This window comes from Nesoenas mayeri, assembly GCF_963082525.1.
Source record: "Nesoenas mayeri genome assembly, chromosome: 5".
Lineage (NCBI taxonomy): Eukaryota > Metazoa > Chordata > Aves > Columbiformes > Columbidae > Nesoenas > Nesoenas mayeri.
The window spans coordinates 41,060,163-41,079,841 of record NC_137548.1 but is presented as its reverse complement, the minus strand read 5'-3'; positions in this window follow the sequence as shown (position 1 = coordinate 41,079,841).

Genomic DNA, 19,679 nt, shown 5'->3' with positions numbered 1-19,679 from the left:
GGTGATACAACTAAAGAAGTGTTACCAACTTTGGGTTTTTTCTCCTTATTTTTGGGGTGCTAAAACTGATCCATCATTTTCCAGGCAGCTGAAACCGTTCCAGAGAGCTGCACATTTTCCTGCACCTGGGAGTGGATACGTTTTCATCCCTCAGGCTGGAATATTGTAAGAGGCTGAGGAAGACTATAGGCAAACACAAACCTTGTCAGCTAAAGGTTTCTCTCCCTGTTCTCATCAGAACATTCTCTCCTTATCACAAAACAAAACCAAGACTTATGGATACTCTATGACTTCTCATCCTCATACACCAGAGAGGGGGACAATAAAAACAGAGGTCATGTCAAAATTCAATAGCATATTTCAAGATCCTGACTTACTTTAAACACATCTATTAAATGGATCACTATTAAATAAAGCACAGGGAAAAAAGACTGGGTAAAATCAATCCTCTATCACATTAGAATTTAAATTAACCCTTAGCAGTTGGGACATTTTCCACACAGTGCTGCTCTAGAGGATACCACAGCTCAAGGTAATGTGTCCTGCATGAGCAGATAAGCATACCAAAATGATGAGAAGTAAACCCTAGAAAGCTCTGCACATTGCAACGTTCAGGCCAGTTCCCACAAGTCATCAGCTACATTTCCTGCTTCATTCTCTCTTGGCTATCCATGGAGAACCACAAGAGAAGAAAAGAGGTACAATGGGAAGCATACAGAGCAGCCAGCCTAATTTTCTCTGTCTCACATTCTTGCTGCTTCCACTCTATTTATCATTCTTTCCTTCTTGACTTTTTTCTTTTTGGTGTATGTGTTAAGAGCTCTCTCTTCTGCATTTCCAGCTATAGGAAACAGATCTTTTATATATTCATGCTTCATGATGTTTCTCCCATTCACTGATAGTCACAGTGGGAAATCATTCTCTTCTATTCCAAACCTCTTTTTTAATAATATGAAGCCTTTATTTAAATCTGAAACTATTACTGATTTAAAAAATCCCATTGATGTAGATAACTCCTGAAAATCTGAGGATATTGCCTAATAATTTAACACTTAAGTTAACAAATTCTATAACATTCTTCTCTTTGGACAATGCATCAAATAGAAAGAAAATACAAAGACAAGTGAACCACCTCTAACATAATCTCTAAATTATAATCACCTTTAAGCTGTTGGAGAAGGAGCTAGAAGCAGTTAGGCTAAGGTACCCCAGTTCAAAAGTTTCTCTAGGATTTCAGCCAGGTTTTCCACACCTTAGTTCACCAGCAGTTGAAGACTATAAATAAGAATAACCTAATTTAAAGAAAATAATATTGCTAAGTTTCTGGCCGCTGTCAGAATCCTAAAGAGGAATTTTCTCTAAGGTACAGAAGAGTTTCTTCTACAATTGGGACACAAGGTTCCATTAAGTTAGAGTGGCCAAAATGATATCTAAGGGACCTACAGCAGCTCCAGCTCAGCCTAAAGTCATGTTCAGTTCAACACCAGCGCCAGTCCACAGCATCCATGCAGTCCTGGTGCACTCTATAAGGTTCTTGGAATTAATGAGAGAATTTTATTCCAATACCTGTGCTCTCTCTAGAAAGCACTTTTCATGCTAATTGGAAAAAATATTAAATCTGTTATTTATAAAAACTAGTACAATGAAAAGACCCCAACAAAAAGTAGCATGATTTGTCTTTGGATAGACAACTTTTAGGCTGTCCTATGCTAAACATGGAAAAAAAACCAGTTAATAGTAATAATATAACAGCTGGTTAGCACTATTTACACATGCCTGCCCTAAAGGAAGGCAGCCTCTAGAAGAAGCCTTCTTTCCAGGCTCTAAGACCTTGAAAATATTTTCCGAACATTCCTGACCACCCATTTAAGAGAAATGGAGATTCATTTGTCATGAGGAATATCAATTAGAAATGGTGCATGCTAAGACAGAAGTTTTAGTTACCTCCAGGCTGATCACAATGAGGTGTATTAAATATGCTTTAGTTCTTTAACAGCAATTCTTAATTAAAGACTTCTGGCTTTAACTATTTATTTTGCGGCATGAATGCCTTGCCATCCCTACTGCGGTCATCTTCAAAACATTTCTACAAGGCAGCTCAGAGGAACACACCTTTCAGCAGAGTACATGACAGAGTTTAAGGTCTCTGAAATCCTAGATAGCTGCCACATCCTTAGATCACCTGTGCTCTCTGACTACTAAACATCCAGCAAGTCACTGTATGATCAGTGTATGATGTCCGTGAGAAACACATGCCCATTACATGTGCTTAAAAGTTGGCACCATCAGAGAAAGTTTCTTTGCTTTGTGTTAAAACACCTCAGTCCTCAGCAGGGGAAAGAACTGCAGAAACTGAACTTCACTGGGTTTTCAGAGAGGGAAATTTATTACCCAAGAAATAACATAGCTCTGCTTGCTTTGTTGCTAAACAATTCTCTCCTGTCTGCTTCCCTAATCAAAGTGTAGCTTCCCTCTTGCATTAAAAGGAACAGCTTCTTAAAAACTAACCTTTGAAATATACACAGAAAAAGAATTTCATTCTGCCACAGATCAGCGGAATTCTGCTTTTTATTTTCTTTAAGCTACCTCCCTTTTTTTCTGGCTGCAGAGATCTTCCAGTCTGACTTTTGTCCTCTTCTCAGCTCCTAGTCACACATCCAGTACTGCAAACATTAGCTGCTCTCATCCAATTGCACGTGCTGGTTTATTTTTTTTTTTCAGACCTTAAATGCAACACTGATGCATAATTACTCAGCCTTTTGTATTTGCTTCAGTTTTTGCTGTACTGGAAGAAGATTTAACAAAGCAGGAAAAAAAACCCACAATGTTTAACTGAAGAAGTGGCATCCAGCATTTCAATATAATGTTCACATTTTACAGTCCCTTACAGCTGAAATTCTGTTCTTCAATTGTTATGAAAGACCCTAAGAAAGGGAAACCAGTACTATCTGGCCAGGAAAAGGGAATTGCTCTTGAGCAGCAGCACCTCTGCCCTCAATATCCTCTTTTGCTTGACGTCTGTGCTGAAGGAGGTGAATACACCATACGTAAAATTAGAAACCAAGAGCAACATTTCAATCATTTTTTGTTGGTGTAATTTGAATGGTATCATTGAGTTATGTTGATGTATTTGGAGGATGTAATGATGGGGCAGACCGGATAGTGAGGGCATAAACTGCAGATGACATCTCCATTAAAATGATTCATGTTATCATGGGATTAAGTCACAATAACAGCACTTCAAATGCCACAGTACCAGTACTTGTCTGAACCATCTCTTGCTGCACCCTCTCTGAGTGGTGGGAGTGACACATTCAGGACTTGTTCTATGCTACTCCAAGTTTTTAAGGACTAGAAAAATGTCACACTGGATAAATGGACATCTCAGGGGATCATTAACAGGCTATCAGGCCTTCACTTTTCATTTTGAGCTGACATCCAGGATAGGCCAATGACAACCACGAGCCCTTTCTATCTGGCCTTGAGGGAACAGGCTGGTACTGCTGGTGGGTTACCCCAAGTACAAGAAGTTACAACGCGAAAAAGGTATTTTAAATGGCAAGCACAGTAGAATCCAAATCCTAAATAAGCCAGCTCATGCTCCAGACTTCCAGCTATGAAAACTTTTGCCATGCACTGTACACTGGCAGCAGCAGGGGATTCTTAGAGAGACTGGGGGCTACAACTGAAGGAGTATCATTCACCACATGAGATGTAGTATCTTGGTCCTATATTACCCTGATCCATCCCTTCCATTTTTCATCCTAGATACTCTCCAGCTTTTACAGAAAGGAAGCTCTGCTCCCTAACAGTGCACACATCACTCTATGGCTCATTCAAGCCATGGTGCAGATGTGTAGGGTTTTAGCTGGCTTCTGCTACATGACGAATTAGTAAAGTTAAAAAGTCTCCACAGACATCTTTGACTTTTCCACCAGCATGTTAATATCACTAAAATCCCTCCCTTGCACAGCTGTAATATGAATCTAAATAACTTCAAGAAACATAAATGAAAGTGAGAAAGAGGCATAGAGTTATTGATTTTTGTCCCTTTCCTTATGCCCATATGCTTTTGAAGCAGAACACTACTTTTGCTACCTTTGTCCCAATGGTTGTGTTGTCTTCATTTATTGAATCCATGGATTATTTTGAGCAATTATTAAAATCAGGTATACATAGCATCATGGATTTACACAGTAGGTTATAAATGCAAACATATTTTCCACCTTGAATAGGATTACGGACTAAAACACTTCTGGCAAACACAACATAAATCCAAAGTAAAGCCATAAAAAATACTAATCAAGAGATTAAGACAAAATTATTTGGGGGAGAGGTTATTTTTCAGTTAAAATCATTGGAGAAAAGCAGTCAGGTGGGCAGAAAGGTGAGTGTCTTTCAAGAGTAGGGGAAACAGACTAGAAAGGAAACTGATGGAAAACTGTGCAAAAGAAGCAGGCATGGAAGAACACAAGGTGGAATGAGCGGCCAAGGGGAGCACTGCTGCAGAAATTACATTAAAAAAGAAAACTCAAGCAAAGTTACGCATAAGAAATATACAAGCACACACTTCTCTCTAGTCAGTGTACTTGCAAGCAATATAGAATCATACGTATAAGCACAACAAAACCAGTCCAGGGAAATCCACTCTTGCAAAGCCAGAAGTCTTGTTCATGAACTCTTGTATGTGCCACACACACACACAAATCTGTGGGTTTTGGTGTTTTTTGTTTTGTTGTTTTTTGTTTTGTTTTGATTTGCTTTTATTTATTTATTTATTTATTTATTTAAAGATAGCCCTCAAAATTACACACAGAATAACAATGACAGGACAGAAGAGTACACACCAGACGCTCACATGAAATGAGCAATCAAAACATAGCCTGGAAAGGAAGGAACCAGTAAACTCATCTCTTGAGGATGAAGTTACTTATTCTCTTTCTCTGTGACCTGCAGGAGAAGCTGCTATTACATCTCCATAACATGAGCTGCTGGTGGCAAGGTCAAGCATCAATAATTCAGTCAGCTTGCCCTCAAGAAGAAAATGAAAACTGTTACATTGTGGATTTCTTCTGCAAGCACTTCTATTGTTGTGAGATACGTGGTAACATGTACTTCCCATATACCAGCCTTGCAACTGGCCTAAGCAAGTTATTTCTTCTATCATTCAAATACTTGATGCACATACATGTACTTAAGTATATGGTCATACATTCTATGCTTTTTTTTTTTTTTTTTAAAACATATGGGAGTCTCCATAATATATCTAAACATTTCATTCTACACACAGGGTTTCTCTCTGCAAACAGTTGTCCTAGTGATGCCTAGAGGCATATGCAGAGCTGCCCTCCCGAGGCAGGAAAGTTTCCTTGTTTCTTGTCCATTTGGTTTTAACAACTTGATATGGGGTATCAGGGTAGCTGCAGTGAGGCTGTTTGGAATTACTATTTGTTTTTTTAAAGTAAATTAACAATGACAGGGTATTCCTTCACTCTTCCTCAATCACTTCACATTAACATTGCTCTGATTTGAGCTTCACTGAAGACAGCAGGGAAACTGTTCCTGATTGACTCATCTATAAGGCAGAGCACTGTATGGTTTTAACCAGCCATTAGAATGGGGTCAGCAAGCCTCTTCACAGCACAGGTCATGCTTGAATGAAGAGGAGACTCCCAGTCAAAGTTTTGAAGCACAGCAATAGTAACTCAGAGGAACTTGCACCAGGGAGAGAGGCAGAGAGTGTAATTTTGGGTCCAGATCTCTCTCCCACATATGTATTCTGGAAAAATACCAGAACAATTCAGACACCAGATATTAAAAAAACTGAAATCAGGTGATTCTATGACATATCAAGTTTATACTTCACTGGCTTTTACTGTAATTATCTGAAAATACTTTGTTGTAAATGAAACATAACATTGCAGCCAAATAAACAATTTTCTATTTCTAACTTTGGGGTGTGGCAGGAATTAAAAAGAAAAGTTTCTTCAGTCCAGTGGTTGGCTTTATGACACTTAGGGTTTGAAAACAGTGTTAATCAATAGGCCAATTTCTGTACATCACTTCATAGAATTGTACAGGGTCATCAATGAAGCAGCACAGACGTCCTGCTGCCCCTGTACAAATGATGGGCAAACTACACTATTGTGGCACAAGTTACATAGGCACCAAGTAAATGACCAAAAGTAATACAGGAAGAAAAATATGTGAAGTCTAGTATTTCTTCTGTTACTGCTGTAAGTAAGAGTTATCAGGACAAGGGTTACTCTGCAGTCAGTTTGTGTATTCAATGCCTCATTCAATGCCCCACACATGCTTATTATTTATGGACTACCTGACAGCTAGGTAAGTGGATATTTGGGTAGCTGGTGCTGCCCGCATACGGGCTGTGAGAGCCAAGGAGCAGATATCACTTCTACCTGTTACCCATTGGGAAGAGAATTTGTAATCGGTCTTGCCTGCTGATAGTAGCATCACTACCATTTTTTAAAATCTCTGACAGATAATCACAGAAGACCAGAAGTTGCTGGGAGAGACTCAGAGCATAGGTAGGTACAGTTGCCAGAAGTTCTACGGTAAGGGCAGAGGTGTGATGGCAGCACCCTGCTGTGGCACAATCAACAACATGATCTGCCCACATACAGGTGTGCCCTTTCATTCCAGGCTCCACAAAAGGCAGCACAATTCAAAATGTTATAAAAGAGTCCATATACCACCAAATAACCCACCAAGTTGGTGTTGGTTTTGGTCCTGGCAAGAAAACAATGGGAGGGTAAAAAGGAAGAAACATGAAGGCTCAGAAACGTGCTGGTGTTTGGCATGAGCAGGATTTGGCTTCCACTTTGCTGCCACCTGGAATGCACAGAAATTGCTTCCACTTCACCTCAGGATTTGCCATAAACAAAACACAATTATATATGAAACAGGCTAGAAAAAATAAAGGCAGCACTAATGGGGCTCTAAAAGGATTTTGTTAAAGTGGAGAGCATGAGCTTAGCTGTTAATGGCAAAGCCACAGGGAAACAAAACGTCAGCAGATTCACACCTGCCATTTGCTCTCCCATCCCCTGTCCCCCTGGAGCCTTGATCCTGGGGAGGCACAGAGTCAGCAATACTTGTGCAGGCACCGTGCTTAATTCCCTGAGGCAGCTGGGACCATACACTTCCACAAGTCCTTCTCTCTCCCTGCCATTTTCTCCACTAAGCAACGATGCCACCGGTGAATGCAAACACTTCCGCAGGAGAAAAGCTCTTCTCTACTTGCTCTCCCAGAGCGAAGAGGAGAGCCTGAACAGCAAGAGCTGTCAGCTCCTGTCTTTCTTTGCCACTCAGCTTATTTCCTGATTCCTAAAATGAAGCTGCAGCTGCACTGGATGGATGTGCTTAAATGCAAGCCTCCGGAGATGAGGAAGTGCTGACAGGTGAATTGCCTTCTTTCACCTTGTTCTGATGCTATCCTCTGTCAGCTTCTCTGGTCCGTCCCACGTCCCCTCTTTTCTAAAGGGGAGCCAGCAACCTGTTTAATTTTTTGTCCGAGTTGTCCCAGGTGAATGCTCCCCCATATGCTTCTCTAAAATGACATTTGCTCCAGCTTTCTTGAGCTTAAGCAATTTGAAAGTTCAAGAACTGGGGCCTTATATGTATGCAGTTAACTGTTTCCATCATTTCCACCCTACACCAAAGAAATACAGCCTAATTATTTTATGTTCTCTGTAGGCAGCAGTCCTACTGCAGCCACAGTCCTTCAAGGCTCCAGCCTTGAGACCAGAGTCTAGCTCTCATCCTGATTCCCCAAGTAGTATCTAAAGTGCTAGAGATTTCTAGAATGACATCAGACCTTCCAGGTAACCTGACTTACATCTTTATCTGTCATTTTACAATCACACAAAAGGATAATATTAGGCACTTATTTTTAAACATAATCTGAACATTTTTTCAGGGATTGCTGGGAAAAAAAAAAAAAAAAAAGATTATATATGAAAAGGATGTCAAAAACAATAAAATAATGAATAAATATTGAGAACCTAAAAGAAGAGGAAGAAAGAGAAATTTGGTCAAATCTACAATCTTTAAATGAAACCGTATGAAAGTCTGGAGTTTTAGAACACCTTCTTCTCCTGCCACTTTCCTACATGATTAAAATCATACATATAAACAATCTGTTCTTCCCTCTTTCCTCCCCTCTGCCAAAAGATGTAATTTAGAGATTTTTGACTCCTAACTGTCCAAACAAAATGTTGCACAGCAACAGCCCCTACTGCTATCACTTGATGAAAATAGATCTGGGCCATGAAATCTCAAACTTGAGCTTTTCCCTGGTTTTGCATTGTATAGGTATGAAATTCAGAGTCCACTGCATTTCAGATAGACCTAGTATCAATGCACTAACAGTGAGTCCCAGTAACTTCATGTATTTTAATGAGAACCACTAAGTCTGTTACATGTGTTACACCTTAGGTATCCAAAAGGTCTATATGGACTTCAGCAAGAAGCAATCTACCATCCTTATCAAATAATCAGTCCTCTATCCTTATCAAATGCACACAGCAAAGCAAACTTTACAGTTTTTCAGTCCTACAACCAGTTCAGTCTCCAAAAGCCAAATGCTGTTCTAGTTCCAGCACCAAGTTATCCTAGCCCAAAGAAACAGTGAAGCTTCCCCGCTAGCAAAAGCAACACCCAACACCATGGTTAATGCAGCTAATGAACACGCACAAGCAAAAGCCTGGGCATCCTGTGCTGCTTCCTAAGCCTGAAAACAGCCTGAAACCAAAGGACTTACAGAACCAGCCCCTCTCCAGTCCGTCCTGCGCTGGGCTGTCCCTGGAGAGGTCTGGTCATAGTGTCCTGTCAAACACACCATGAATTCATGTCCGATCAGTCTTTTGACTTGAAGCTGTGGGGCGCCAGTCTCTTTTCTTTAGAGCACTGAGAGGGACATCATTTTCTGTGAGTCACACTGGTAAATTTATGTCATCTTAAGCTCAACAATGAGAGGTTAATTCATGAAAAAAAAGAAGAAGAAGAAGAAAAGGAAGAAACAAGTGGGTGACAGGAGCAAAGATGACGGTAAAACTGAGCCTTGCAATCATGAAGCAGTGCTGGGACAGAAGGGGGACTCCTCTCATTACATGCTGGGAACTGTTCAGCAACGGAAGACAAAACTCCCTAGTACCTCTGTGTCCTTCTCTGAGGATCTTGGAGGTGGCAGACCCTCTCAGAAACATCTCAGAACCTCCTCTCCTCCCACCTACAGTTAAAAGCTCCCATTCTGCTTCTGGCTAAATCAGCCCCTTTGCACAAGTACACATGTGCATGCACATGGCCCCTACACAGCTTTCCTCTCTTTTATGAGCTTAAGTTTAGCAGCAACCAGTAATGTAAATCGTACTGTGAAAGGGCAAAACATTCTGGTTTTCCTCTTTTCCTACTTGGCTTTTCAATCATAAGATTATACCAGGATTTTCAAAATGGCTCAAAAAAATCTTTTTACTCTCAGCATAAATCTGAAAATTTGAAAAAACTTTATTTTAATTTTCACATTTAAAAAATCCTGTTATGAAAAAGTACAAAGCCATAATCACTCAAATTTTCTTCAGCTTTGGTTCACTTTATAATGAAACAGAAGAGTCTGGCTTGGCAAAAACCAAACAGGTAGAAGCATTAAAGTATAGAAAATAAAAAAGGCTTACACATTCAAAATTCTTACATACTCTCAACAGAGGGTGGCATAAGAGCTAGAGCAGCTGACATATGAAGTGTCCTAAATAGCCTTCTAGGAGAGAGACTACTGTACCCAACTCTTAGATACACAGACCCAAACCAGAGTAAACCAAAATGGAATAGTCTTGCTTCAAGAACCAAGTCTCCATTAAGGCTTGGTTGCTTTGACTGAACCCAAATGCCTGGAAAACCACTTTGAAGTTAGTATTATTGCCAGTGATACTGGCAAAAATACATGACTTTGCTAACAAGTTGAAATTCAGAGATTTTTCCTTCAACTTTTGTGCAAGCCAATACTAACCACACTGTAGCAACACCAAATGGAGATCTAACAAAATCATTATGCAAATGAGTACACAGCTAGTTTCAAGCAAATTACTGGAAAAATATATTTGATTGCTACGGGTACCACTCGAACTTCTCAGAATTTTCAATCACTGTGCAAAGATATTGAAAGAAAATACTGAGGTGTCCAACTCTCATAATCACGGTCAGACTTCTCACAAAACTGACACTCCATATTCATATACTGAAGCATCAACACACAAGTACAATTCACAGCCAGAAGTTAAAGCCTAGAAATCTTCATGAATATATATGAAAGAAAACTGACACATTAAAAATCAAGAAGGAAAAACTGCTCTCAATACCTTTTTGGATATAGAGAAGCTGTCATTCTGCATAGGGCAGATTTTGTGGTTTAGGTGATGATGGTGGGGAAAAATGGTAGATACTGTAAACAGAAGCACAGACCATATGACTTGAAATCTCAGAGTCTGACCAAAGCAAGCCAATCTGGTACGCACGCCATGCATTATCAGTAGGAAATTCTCTGAATCTCATTTCCGAGGCCTTTCTCACAGAAAGTCATTAAGCTCTAATTAATGGCTCTATGAGGTGGAGGGATCTGCTTTGGCATCCATTAGGATGGAGACTCAAATGTCAGAGCAGCAACGGCATTAGGCATATTCTGGCATTTTGCCCAATGCAGGATTAGCATTGACGCATTCAGCACCATTTAAAGTCTTTAGCCCTGTAACAAAACTGGCAGTTTTTCTCTCTGCCTGTGTGATGGATAACATCTCTAAGTGATCTTCTGGTCCATGACCAGACACCACTTCTCCACCCCAAATGAGAAGGAAGAAAAGACTCAGCATGGCCCAGTTTCACAGTCCTTCTCCAAAATAAAGTTAAAACCAGCCACAACCTGAACCCAGGAGATGCCACAGGCTTAGAAAGAGCAAGACCTTTACGGGAAGCACCTCTCACAGTTTGAGACCTGGCCAAGGAAGTAACAGAGGAGACAGGGCAGAAAATGGCCTAAAGAGCTGAGACTGAAGAGCTGCACTGTCAGCCGGGGCCAGAGGTGGTAAGCACCTGTCTGCAGGCAAGGTGAGGAAACACAGAGAGACCACAGCTCTCCCCATATGGCAGCTAGAGGCAAAGTAGACTGTTTTAAAAGGCACTGGCTATGAATCATCAATTTGATGTTCACTTCCACTGAAACCTGCCAGCCTGCCAGAAATCGCTGTTCAGCAAGGTACTAAGCCAGAGAGCGGCATGCTGACAGCCGCTGCAACACCAACCATGGTCCCGCACTTCCTAGCTTCTTTGGCTGTCTGTCTTTGGGTCTAGCTCCCATGATTCTTCCTGCTTCCCAACTGTAGAATTTCATTTCAAAGCCACTTTTAATGAGAAGGCCCATTCAGAGTTGCATATCAGACTAACCTATGTGAAAGATATCAAGCCACCAGTTCACTTCTGCTCTCTTGAGTAGCAATGCAATGGTGATGTTCAATGTACTTTCCCCTACAGCTAAGATACATCACTAAGAGATGTTCAAAATAACTTTTGTAACCTCTGTCCAACCATGTTTCACTCCTAGGTCTGCCTGTCCTATTCCCCCACCTGTAAAAATGCGGGTCTACTGAATGAAGTCTAATAGTACATTGGAATCCTGGAGGAAGAGTTAGGGAAGATGCTGGAGCCTCATGCTGCTGATCCAGCTGGACTGTCACCAACTAAACCCCAAAGGGAGTTCTGACCAGTCATCTCGAGGCAGTGATAAAACAAAAAACAGCCCCTGTGAAAGTTAAAATACATGACTTTGCATCCCTCTCCCTTCGATGACCTCAAAGTACTTCCTAAATACAACCACAAAGGAACTCAGAAATACCACAGAAATGAATAGTAACATGCCAATTTTCTACATGGAAACAAGGCACAGGATAAGTGAGAGGTTTTTTTCTCCAGATAAAGAATACCAATATTATTTCCAATACAAGCTCTAGACAGAGTTATATGTAATCCATTTTTCAAAAAATGATGGTCAAAGCAGGAGCATAATTCCTGTCTCTTGAGCCTAGGTATTATCTTTTAAGTCTTAAACTTCCTTCAGGGCTGCAAATTCAAATTATTATTTTAAAATTCATAACAGAAACATTTGAGAGTGAGTTCTGCTTGCTTCCAGGTTTCTGATTTCAGTTCACGGTCCTCATGGAATCTTTGAAAGAAAACTCTTTCTTCACCCCTTTGTTTTTTTCACCTGTAGAAGTTACATTATAGAATATCCCCCGTGCTTCATAGGACAGCTATAAGAAAACAGCATCTTTATTCAAATGTGAGGAGTCACTAAGAAAGATGCCTATCACAACAAGTACAACTACCAGCCTCTTCTAAACTGGTTTCTTCCTTGGGGAAGCTGAGCACCCAAGTTGTCTATCCGTGATACAGAATTTGAGAAATTGAAGAACTCACTGGCAGCAGGGAAAAAAACCCCATCTTCTTTCCACCATCATGGGAAAGCAGCAAAATAACTGCATGGACATTCTGAAATTCAGTACAGTCAGTCTGACAGCTTCTCTCAGTCTGTTGTTTCTACATAATACTTAACAACTACAGAATGAGTTAAGTGCATTACCAAGTTAAACACCAGTCAAGTATACAGTGTTACAGATCTAGCAAGCAAGAAAACAACAACAACAAAAACAACCAGTTTAAAAAAATATATATATTTTTTCTCCACTGTTCATACTCTCTGCCACCACATAGGCCTCTTCCTTGCAAGTGTGACCATCACAGCTTATGGAAGAGTTTTAGCCCTGCAAACAGGACACTGAGCAGCCAAAACAAGGCATCATCCAGCTTCATTTATTTAAATTGTCCTCCCCTCATTCACCACCACTGAAAATAAGCATAGGAGACTAGACCAGGCCAGCAGTGAAATTAGACAACTGGCCCTCAGATATGCGTGTGCAAATGCCAAGCTCTGCTGGCTGGTTAAGCAAATATATGTTGGCTAGGAAAAGGTCTATGAGGAATAGGCAGAACGATTACTATTGCACTTGTAGCAAGCAATGCAGCCAGAGCAAGGCCCAATGCCAACAGCCCCTCGTTCAGCTGGATGCCAGTCAACACAGAGATGTAAAGTTTAACCTGGCAGGAAGTAGAGCAGATTTGCCAACTGAATTTTTGGTGACTACTGTGACAGCCGTGGGAGAGAGGCAGCAAAGAACTAAGACAGCCAGTGAGCTGGGCATTGTTTTCAAAGGCCCAGATAGAGCTATGATCATGGTGACAGTGGTAAACACAAACCCACACTGACACCTCTGTTACCTGACACACAGTAACTCTCTTCCACACCAAAAAACACCAAACAAAAATCAAGGTATAAAAATATCTGCATGTGGTGAAAGCTGGAAGAAGGACAGATGGGATCCAGCCAAGGATACTAAGGGAACCAGTAGAGGTGCTCACCAAGCCACTTTCCATTATTTATCAGTGATCCTGGCTAACTGAGCAGGTCCCAGTTGACTGGAAGTTTGCAAATGTGACACCCATCTACAAGAAGGGTCGGAAGGAGGATCTGGGGAATCACAGGCCTGTTGGTCTGACCTCAGTACCGGGGAAGGTTATGAAATAGATTAACCTGAGTTCCATCATGCAGCACATACAAGCCCAGTCAAGCATGAATTCATGAAAGGCAGGTCCTGATTGACCAGCCTGATCTCCTTCTATGACAAGGTGACCTGTTTAGTGGATAAGGGAAAGGCTGTGGATGTTGTGTACTTAGACTTCAGTAAAGCCTTTGACATCATATCCCACAGCATTCTCCTGGAGAAGCTGGCAGCTCATGGCTTGGATGAGTATATTCTGCGATGGATAAAGAACTAGCTGGATGGCTAGACCCAAAGAGTTATGGTGAGCAGAGCCAAATCCAGTTGGCAGCTGGTCACCAGTGGTGTTCCCCAGGGCTCAGTATTGGGGCCACTTCTGTTTTATCTCTGTATCAATTATCTGGATGAGGGGATTGAGTCCACCCTCGCTAAGTTTGCAGAATACAGCAAATCGGGTGGGAGTATTGATCTGCTGGAGGGTAGGAAGGCCATACAGAGGGATCTGGACCGGCTGAATCATTGGGCTGAGGCCAATTGTATGAGGTCAAACAAGACCAAGTGCCGGACCCTGCATTTGGGTCACATCAACCCCAGGCAGCGCTACAGGCTCGGGAAAGAGTGGCTGGAAAGCTGCCTGGTGGAAAAGGACCTGGGGGTATTGATTGACAGCCAGCTGAACATGAGCCAGCAAGGTGCTCAGGTGGCCAAAAAGGCCAACAGCATCCTGGCTTCTATCAGGAATAGTGTGGCCAGCAGGACTAGAGAAGCAATTGTGCCACTGTACTTGGCACTGGCGAAGCCGCACCTCGAATGCTGTGTTCAGTTTTTTGCCCCTCACTACAGGAAAGACACTGAGGTGCTGGAGAGAGTGCAGAGAAGGGCAACGAAGCTGGTGAGGGGCCTGATGAGGAACAGCTGAGGGAACTGGGGCTGTTTAGCCTGGAGAAAAGGAGGCTGAGAAGAGACCTTATCACCCCCTACAACTACCTGAAAGGAGGTTGTAGGATGGAGGGTGTTGATCTCTTCTCCCAAGTAGGAAGTGATAGGATGAGAGGAAATGGCCTCAGATTGTGTCAGGGAAGGTTCAAATTGGATATGAGGAAAAAATTTCTTCATGGAAAAGGTTGTGAAGTGGTGGAGTCACCATCCCTGAAGGTGTTTAGAAGACCTATATATGAGGTTCTTAGGGACATGGTTCAGTGCTAGAGGTAGGTTATAGTTGGACTCGATGATCTTAAGGGTCTCTTCCAATGTAAGTGATTTAATGAAAACTAGACTGAACTGTTTTAGAGCTGTTCTTTAAAAACAGAGGAACACTGTCTTGAGGTACAACAAAACCCAGACTGAAACATCACACAAAATTGAAGCCAAGGTTGTGGAAAGATCCCACAGAGCTTGGCTTTATGTGGTAGAAGGAATAACCTCAGGGCCAGAAGCAAAATAGAGCTACACATCAGCCCAGGCATTTGTTAGCTTGTTTTGGTCCTGCTTGTTTCAGTCCTGCTTGTTTCTTATGTCCTTTGACTTCTTCCCTTTTTCATTCCTCGTCTTTATACCCATGCCTGGAAGCTGCAGCAGAAAGACACTGACAACTTTAGCTATGGAAAAGTTTCCATGTTGCTTTGTGAAGCTAAATAGAAGCAGAGAAGTACAGAAAAAAAAAATAATATTATCTAGCTGGAATTTTGAAATATATTTGCTACTAGTTTGAGCAGCCATCGGGTTGTGATACTATGTGCACATCGACATGTAAAGCTGGAAAGCAGATGAGTAATGAACAGCAGTGAGACACAAAGCCAGGAAGAACACAAGAAGTCAAATCATATTAGAAAGAATCAACTTGAAATGCAACAGCTAAACAAACAGAATGGACAGACAATGGAAGGCATGGAAACAGCAGCTTGGTTGTACAGCTTTAAAAAGCAGACACAGTGAGTTTACATGACATACCAGAGACTGCACAGCCAGCAGCAAAGCTGAGAACTCAGATACCTGCAGCAGTCTCAGCATTTTGATAGCAAATTACTTCACCATTCAGCACTTTTTTCCCCTTTCCCATAGAAAATGGGTTTCAAACTTAAAGGGCTGGATACAAGACAAACCGTTTTGGCATCTAGTGCTCTGCAGTTTGTCCTATTATACAAGGGCAGTGTCACAACAGCATTTCACCTTCAGTAGGCACTAAAAAACAATCAACCATATCAACAACCAAAAAAACCCAACCCACACCACCAAAAAAACCCCACCCTATTTTAGCTGAGTTCCAGTCAGAATCATTGATAATACATGTCTTGACCTAGTCTTTGAAAGACAAGTCATATTTTGCTTATTCCTGCAAAGCAGCAATGTATGCATGTGAATGCAATCTGTGTTTACAACTGCTGGAGGCTGCGGTACAACACGTTCTGTATAGGGTAATCAGGCAGTTGATGAACTAAAGTTTCCCATATGCTTGAGGCTGTGTAGTAAGAAGACAGACTTAAGTCTTGTTTATGTGTGTAAAATACACTGAATTAGCAAATACAACAGTGGATTCAGTTTGCTGTAGTGAACACCTTCACATCAGCTTAAAGCAGAGCTGTCAAACTCATTTTCACCGGGGCCCACATCAGCTTTGATGTTGCCTTCAAAGGGTTGAATGTAATTTTAGGACTGTATAAATATAAATAGCAATATCCTACATATATTCTATATAACCTACTATATATATATATATATACACATATCCTACATTTATACAGTCCTAAAATTACATCACAAACATGCCTTTAAGCCAGCAGTCCTTAGGCTTCTGTTACACAAGAAAACTGCACTAGCTTTAAGCTGACCCAGGGTTTTAATTCACAAATGCATGTTGATTTAGCTGTAGTGATAAGGACAGGAGTCCCAGCTTGCTACCATACCTCCCTACCCATGCTTACCTTTTCCATAGCAGATCCCACAAAATGTTTAGTGCATCCCTCTCCTAATCACCGTAGTTCACAGGCCAGCCATTGAAGCCACCAGCTTACCACATGCAAACAGTAGCAAAGATAAAAGGGAGATAGAAAGACACTCTGCAAACTTACTGTCAGGTGGCAGACTGCAGGATGGATGGGCCAAACCATGAAGGCAATGTCTTTCTCATAACCTTGAGTCCTTAAGCTGGGGCAAACCCCTGTTTTTCAGTGCTAGTGGTTTATTGTTGTTATCTTTATGTTGGACACAATGCACAATATTTGTGAAATCAATAAAGAGATGCTTGTAGCTGCTTGCAAAAACAATACCAAAGAGGCTGTCTGTGATTTCACTAAGTCAAAGTCTGGATTGATTAACCATGCTAATGCGAGGTACATCAGCGTGTCAGGATGAAGGAAGCTTTGCAAGTTTTTGGAAGTGGACCAGCATACTAAAGAAATACACAGCCCTCTCACCATTTTTTACAGATGTTTAACTTCTTCAGCGTGCATTGTACATGCCTGTTCCACAGTCCACATTTAACAGACATTTAGAGCAGAACAACTGAAGGATGGTGAAGATTGTCTTATAGGCTAGCCATGCATGCAGAAAATGAAGGACCCATGCATTGTCCTGCTTGCTGTAGTTTAAATAAAGGTTCCATGGAGCACTGGAGCAGGAAATATCATACAAAGACAGAGGAATCTACAGTCAGGGAAAAGTAGTGCTTGAATAAAAGTAATGTAGGAAGGTTGCTTTCAGTTTCCCTTCTCACGATGCATAATAAACATTCAGTCATATCCTGCTTGAAAATGTCTTCATTGGCCTATAATTTGCCTTGAAGGAAACAAGATGAGGTGGGAGAGGAAACTAGTGGTAGTTACATATGATAAGACAAACACAACTTTCCAATGTTCCTGAGGGCCATATTCCCTCTACTTTGCAGTCTGCCTTGCATTCCCAGCCACACTGTTCTTTCACACTGTGGTCTCTACCAGCATGCAGAAGCTGTAACTCCTTTGCTTGGAGATAACAGAATTCATTAAGTCTCTCATTTGCCTGTGGTTAGGAGGCTGTGCACCTGGGTGCATAGTCCACTAACTGGTGCGTTCATACCAGTTCTAGTCCCCACTTCACAAAAAAATATGAGGACAGGATGGAGAGGACCCAGAGAAGGACCACAAAGATCATCAAAGGACTGGGAAGCCACCAAATGAAGAAAGGCTGAGAGAACTGGGCTTGTTCAGCCTTGAGAAAAGAAGACTGAGGGGAAATCTCATCACCATGTTCCAGTATTTAAAGGGTGGCTACAAAGAAGATGGAGACTCCATTTTTACAAGGAGTTGCATGAAAAATGTAAGGGCTAATGAGTACAAGTTACTCCCGGGAAGATTCTGATTGGACACAAGAGGGAAATTTTTCACAGTGAGAACAATCAGCCATTGGAATAATCTCCCCAGATTTCCCACCACTGGACACTTTTGAGATTCAGCTGGACAGGGTGCTGGGCCATCTTGTCCAAACTATGCTTTTGCCAAGAAAGGCAGGACCAGATGATTCTTGGGGTCCCTTCCAACCCAGTATTCTATGATTCCTGAGGATCAGAAATGCTATCCAAGATCTGAAATTCCGCAAGGAACTAAATGCAGCTTCCCCAATGAAAACTTCAATGGTGGGGGTGAGCAGAAGGGCATTCTGTATCACAAGACAAGCACCCCATGATTCATTGTTCAGAACTGCAAACTCTTAAGCATCTATTGTCAACATGCTAATAAACCTGTAACAGTTGTGCACTGGTAAGAACCAGAGATGTCACAGACGTCTGGGGACTATCCAAGAAATCAGACAGTTGCCACAGCAGAGGACCCTTCTACACAGCCAGTGGATCAGTGTGAGAATGCACAACACACATGTCACCAAGCAACTCAATTTCTCTTTTGAAGTGATAAGCAAAGATACAGTATTACTGGTTCAAGCAGCTCCATGAAATAGTTTTTAGAAACAAATTTTTCACAAATGTTTCAAGCTTCACCAGCTGTATGCTAAGCATGAAGATCATCCCATCACACATTTTGTGCTGTCTCTTGACCTTCAGGCTATTCATGCATTGCCTCGCTCTGACTCATGATGGGGTACTGTGCCATATCCTGCTATAAATTTTATCTCCATATTTACATTTGAATGGGAGATATTTAGCTGTCCACCAACACAGCAATATACGTGCTCTTGTTTTGGGGTCAGCTCCAAGTCATTAAATGGAAAAGGTTGGTTGCAATGTAGACCATTTTAATTTAGTTGTCATAGTTGGTGTGTGAACACCATGACATTTCTTACAACTGCAAGTAAGCATGCTTTCTGCATACTATCCACTGCCATTTTCTTTCTATACTGGCACAGTTACCAAATCTTTCAAACAACTCTGAATTAATTTGAACCTTACAATTTTAATGCAAATACAGCTTCTGATGATGATATTCAAAGAATGTTTGTCATGCTTTCCTAATGGAATTAGTTACATATTTTAAAATATATCAGTTTAGCATACAGTACAAAGGAAATAAACATTAGGCATCCATTTATCTGTCTCTTGCTCAAGCAAGATCAGCCTTTTAAAAAGTTGATCTATATTTGAAAGTAGAAACTAAGATATTTTTCCTCACAATTTTGGCAGCAAGAACTCTGGTAGATCTTGGGCCGCCTAAAACAGATTCACAGAATAACTGAGTCTGAAAGGGACTTCTGGAGTCAACTAGTCCAACCTGCTCAAAGCAGAAATAACTCCGAAGCTAAACAGGGTTGCTCAGGGTCTTTCCCACATTATTTGGAGACCACAGACACGAGACAGCCTCCTGTGAGGAACAGCATGAAAGAAAAGGTGAAACTACGCTAGGAGACAAACAGATACTTCATTTTTTTTACCCATTCATCCCTAGACGCCCATTCCCATTACACCCCTGCCCAGAATAGATTAATTGAAGATCATCCGCCCAATCCACCCCCTCACAGGGAGGCAGGATTGGTATGAAAAACACACCATAGACAGATGTTCACCTCACAGATACCTAAAAACCTCAGATTTTGTAACTTCCCAAAGCAGCTCTTCTAGTGCTATCTTCCTAACTG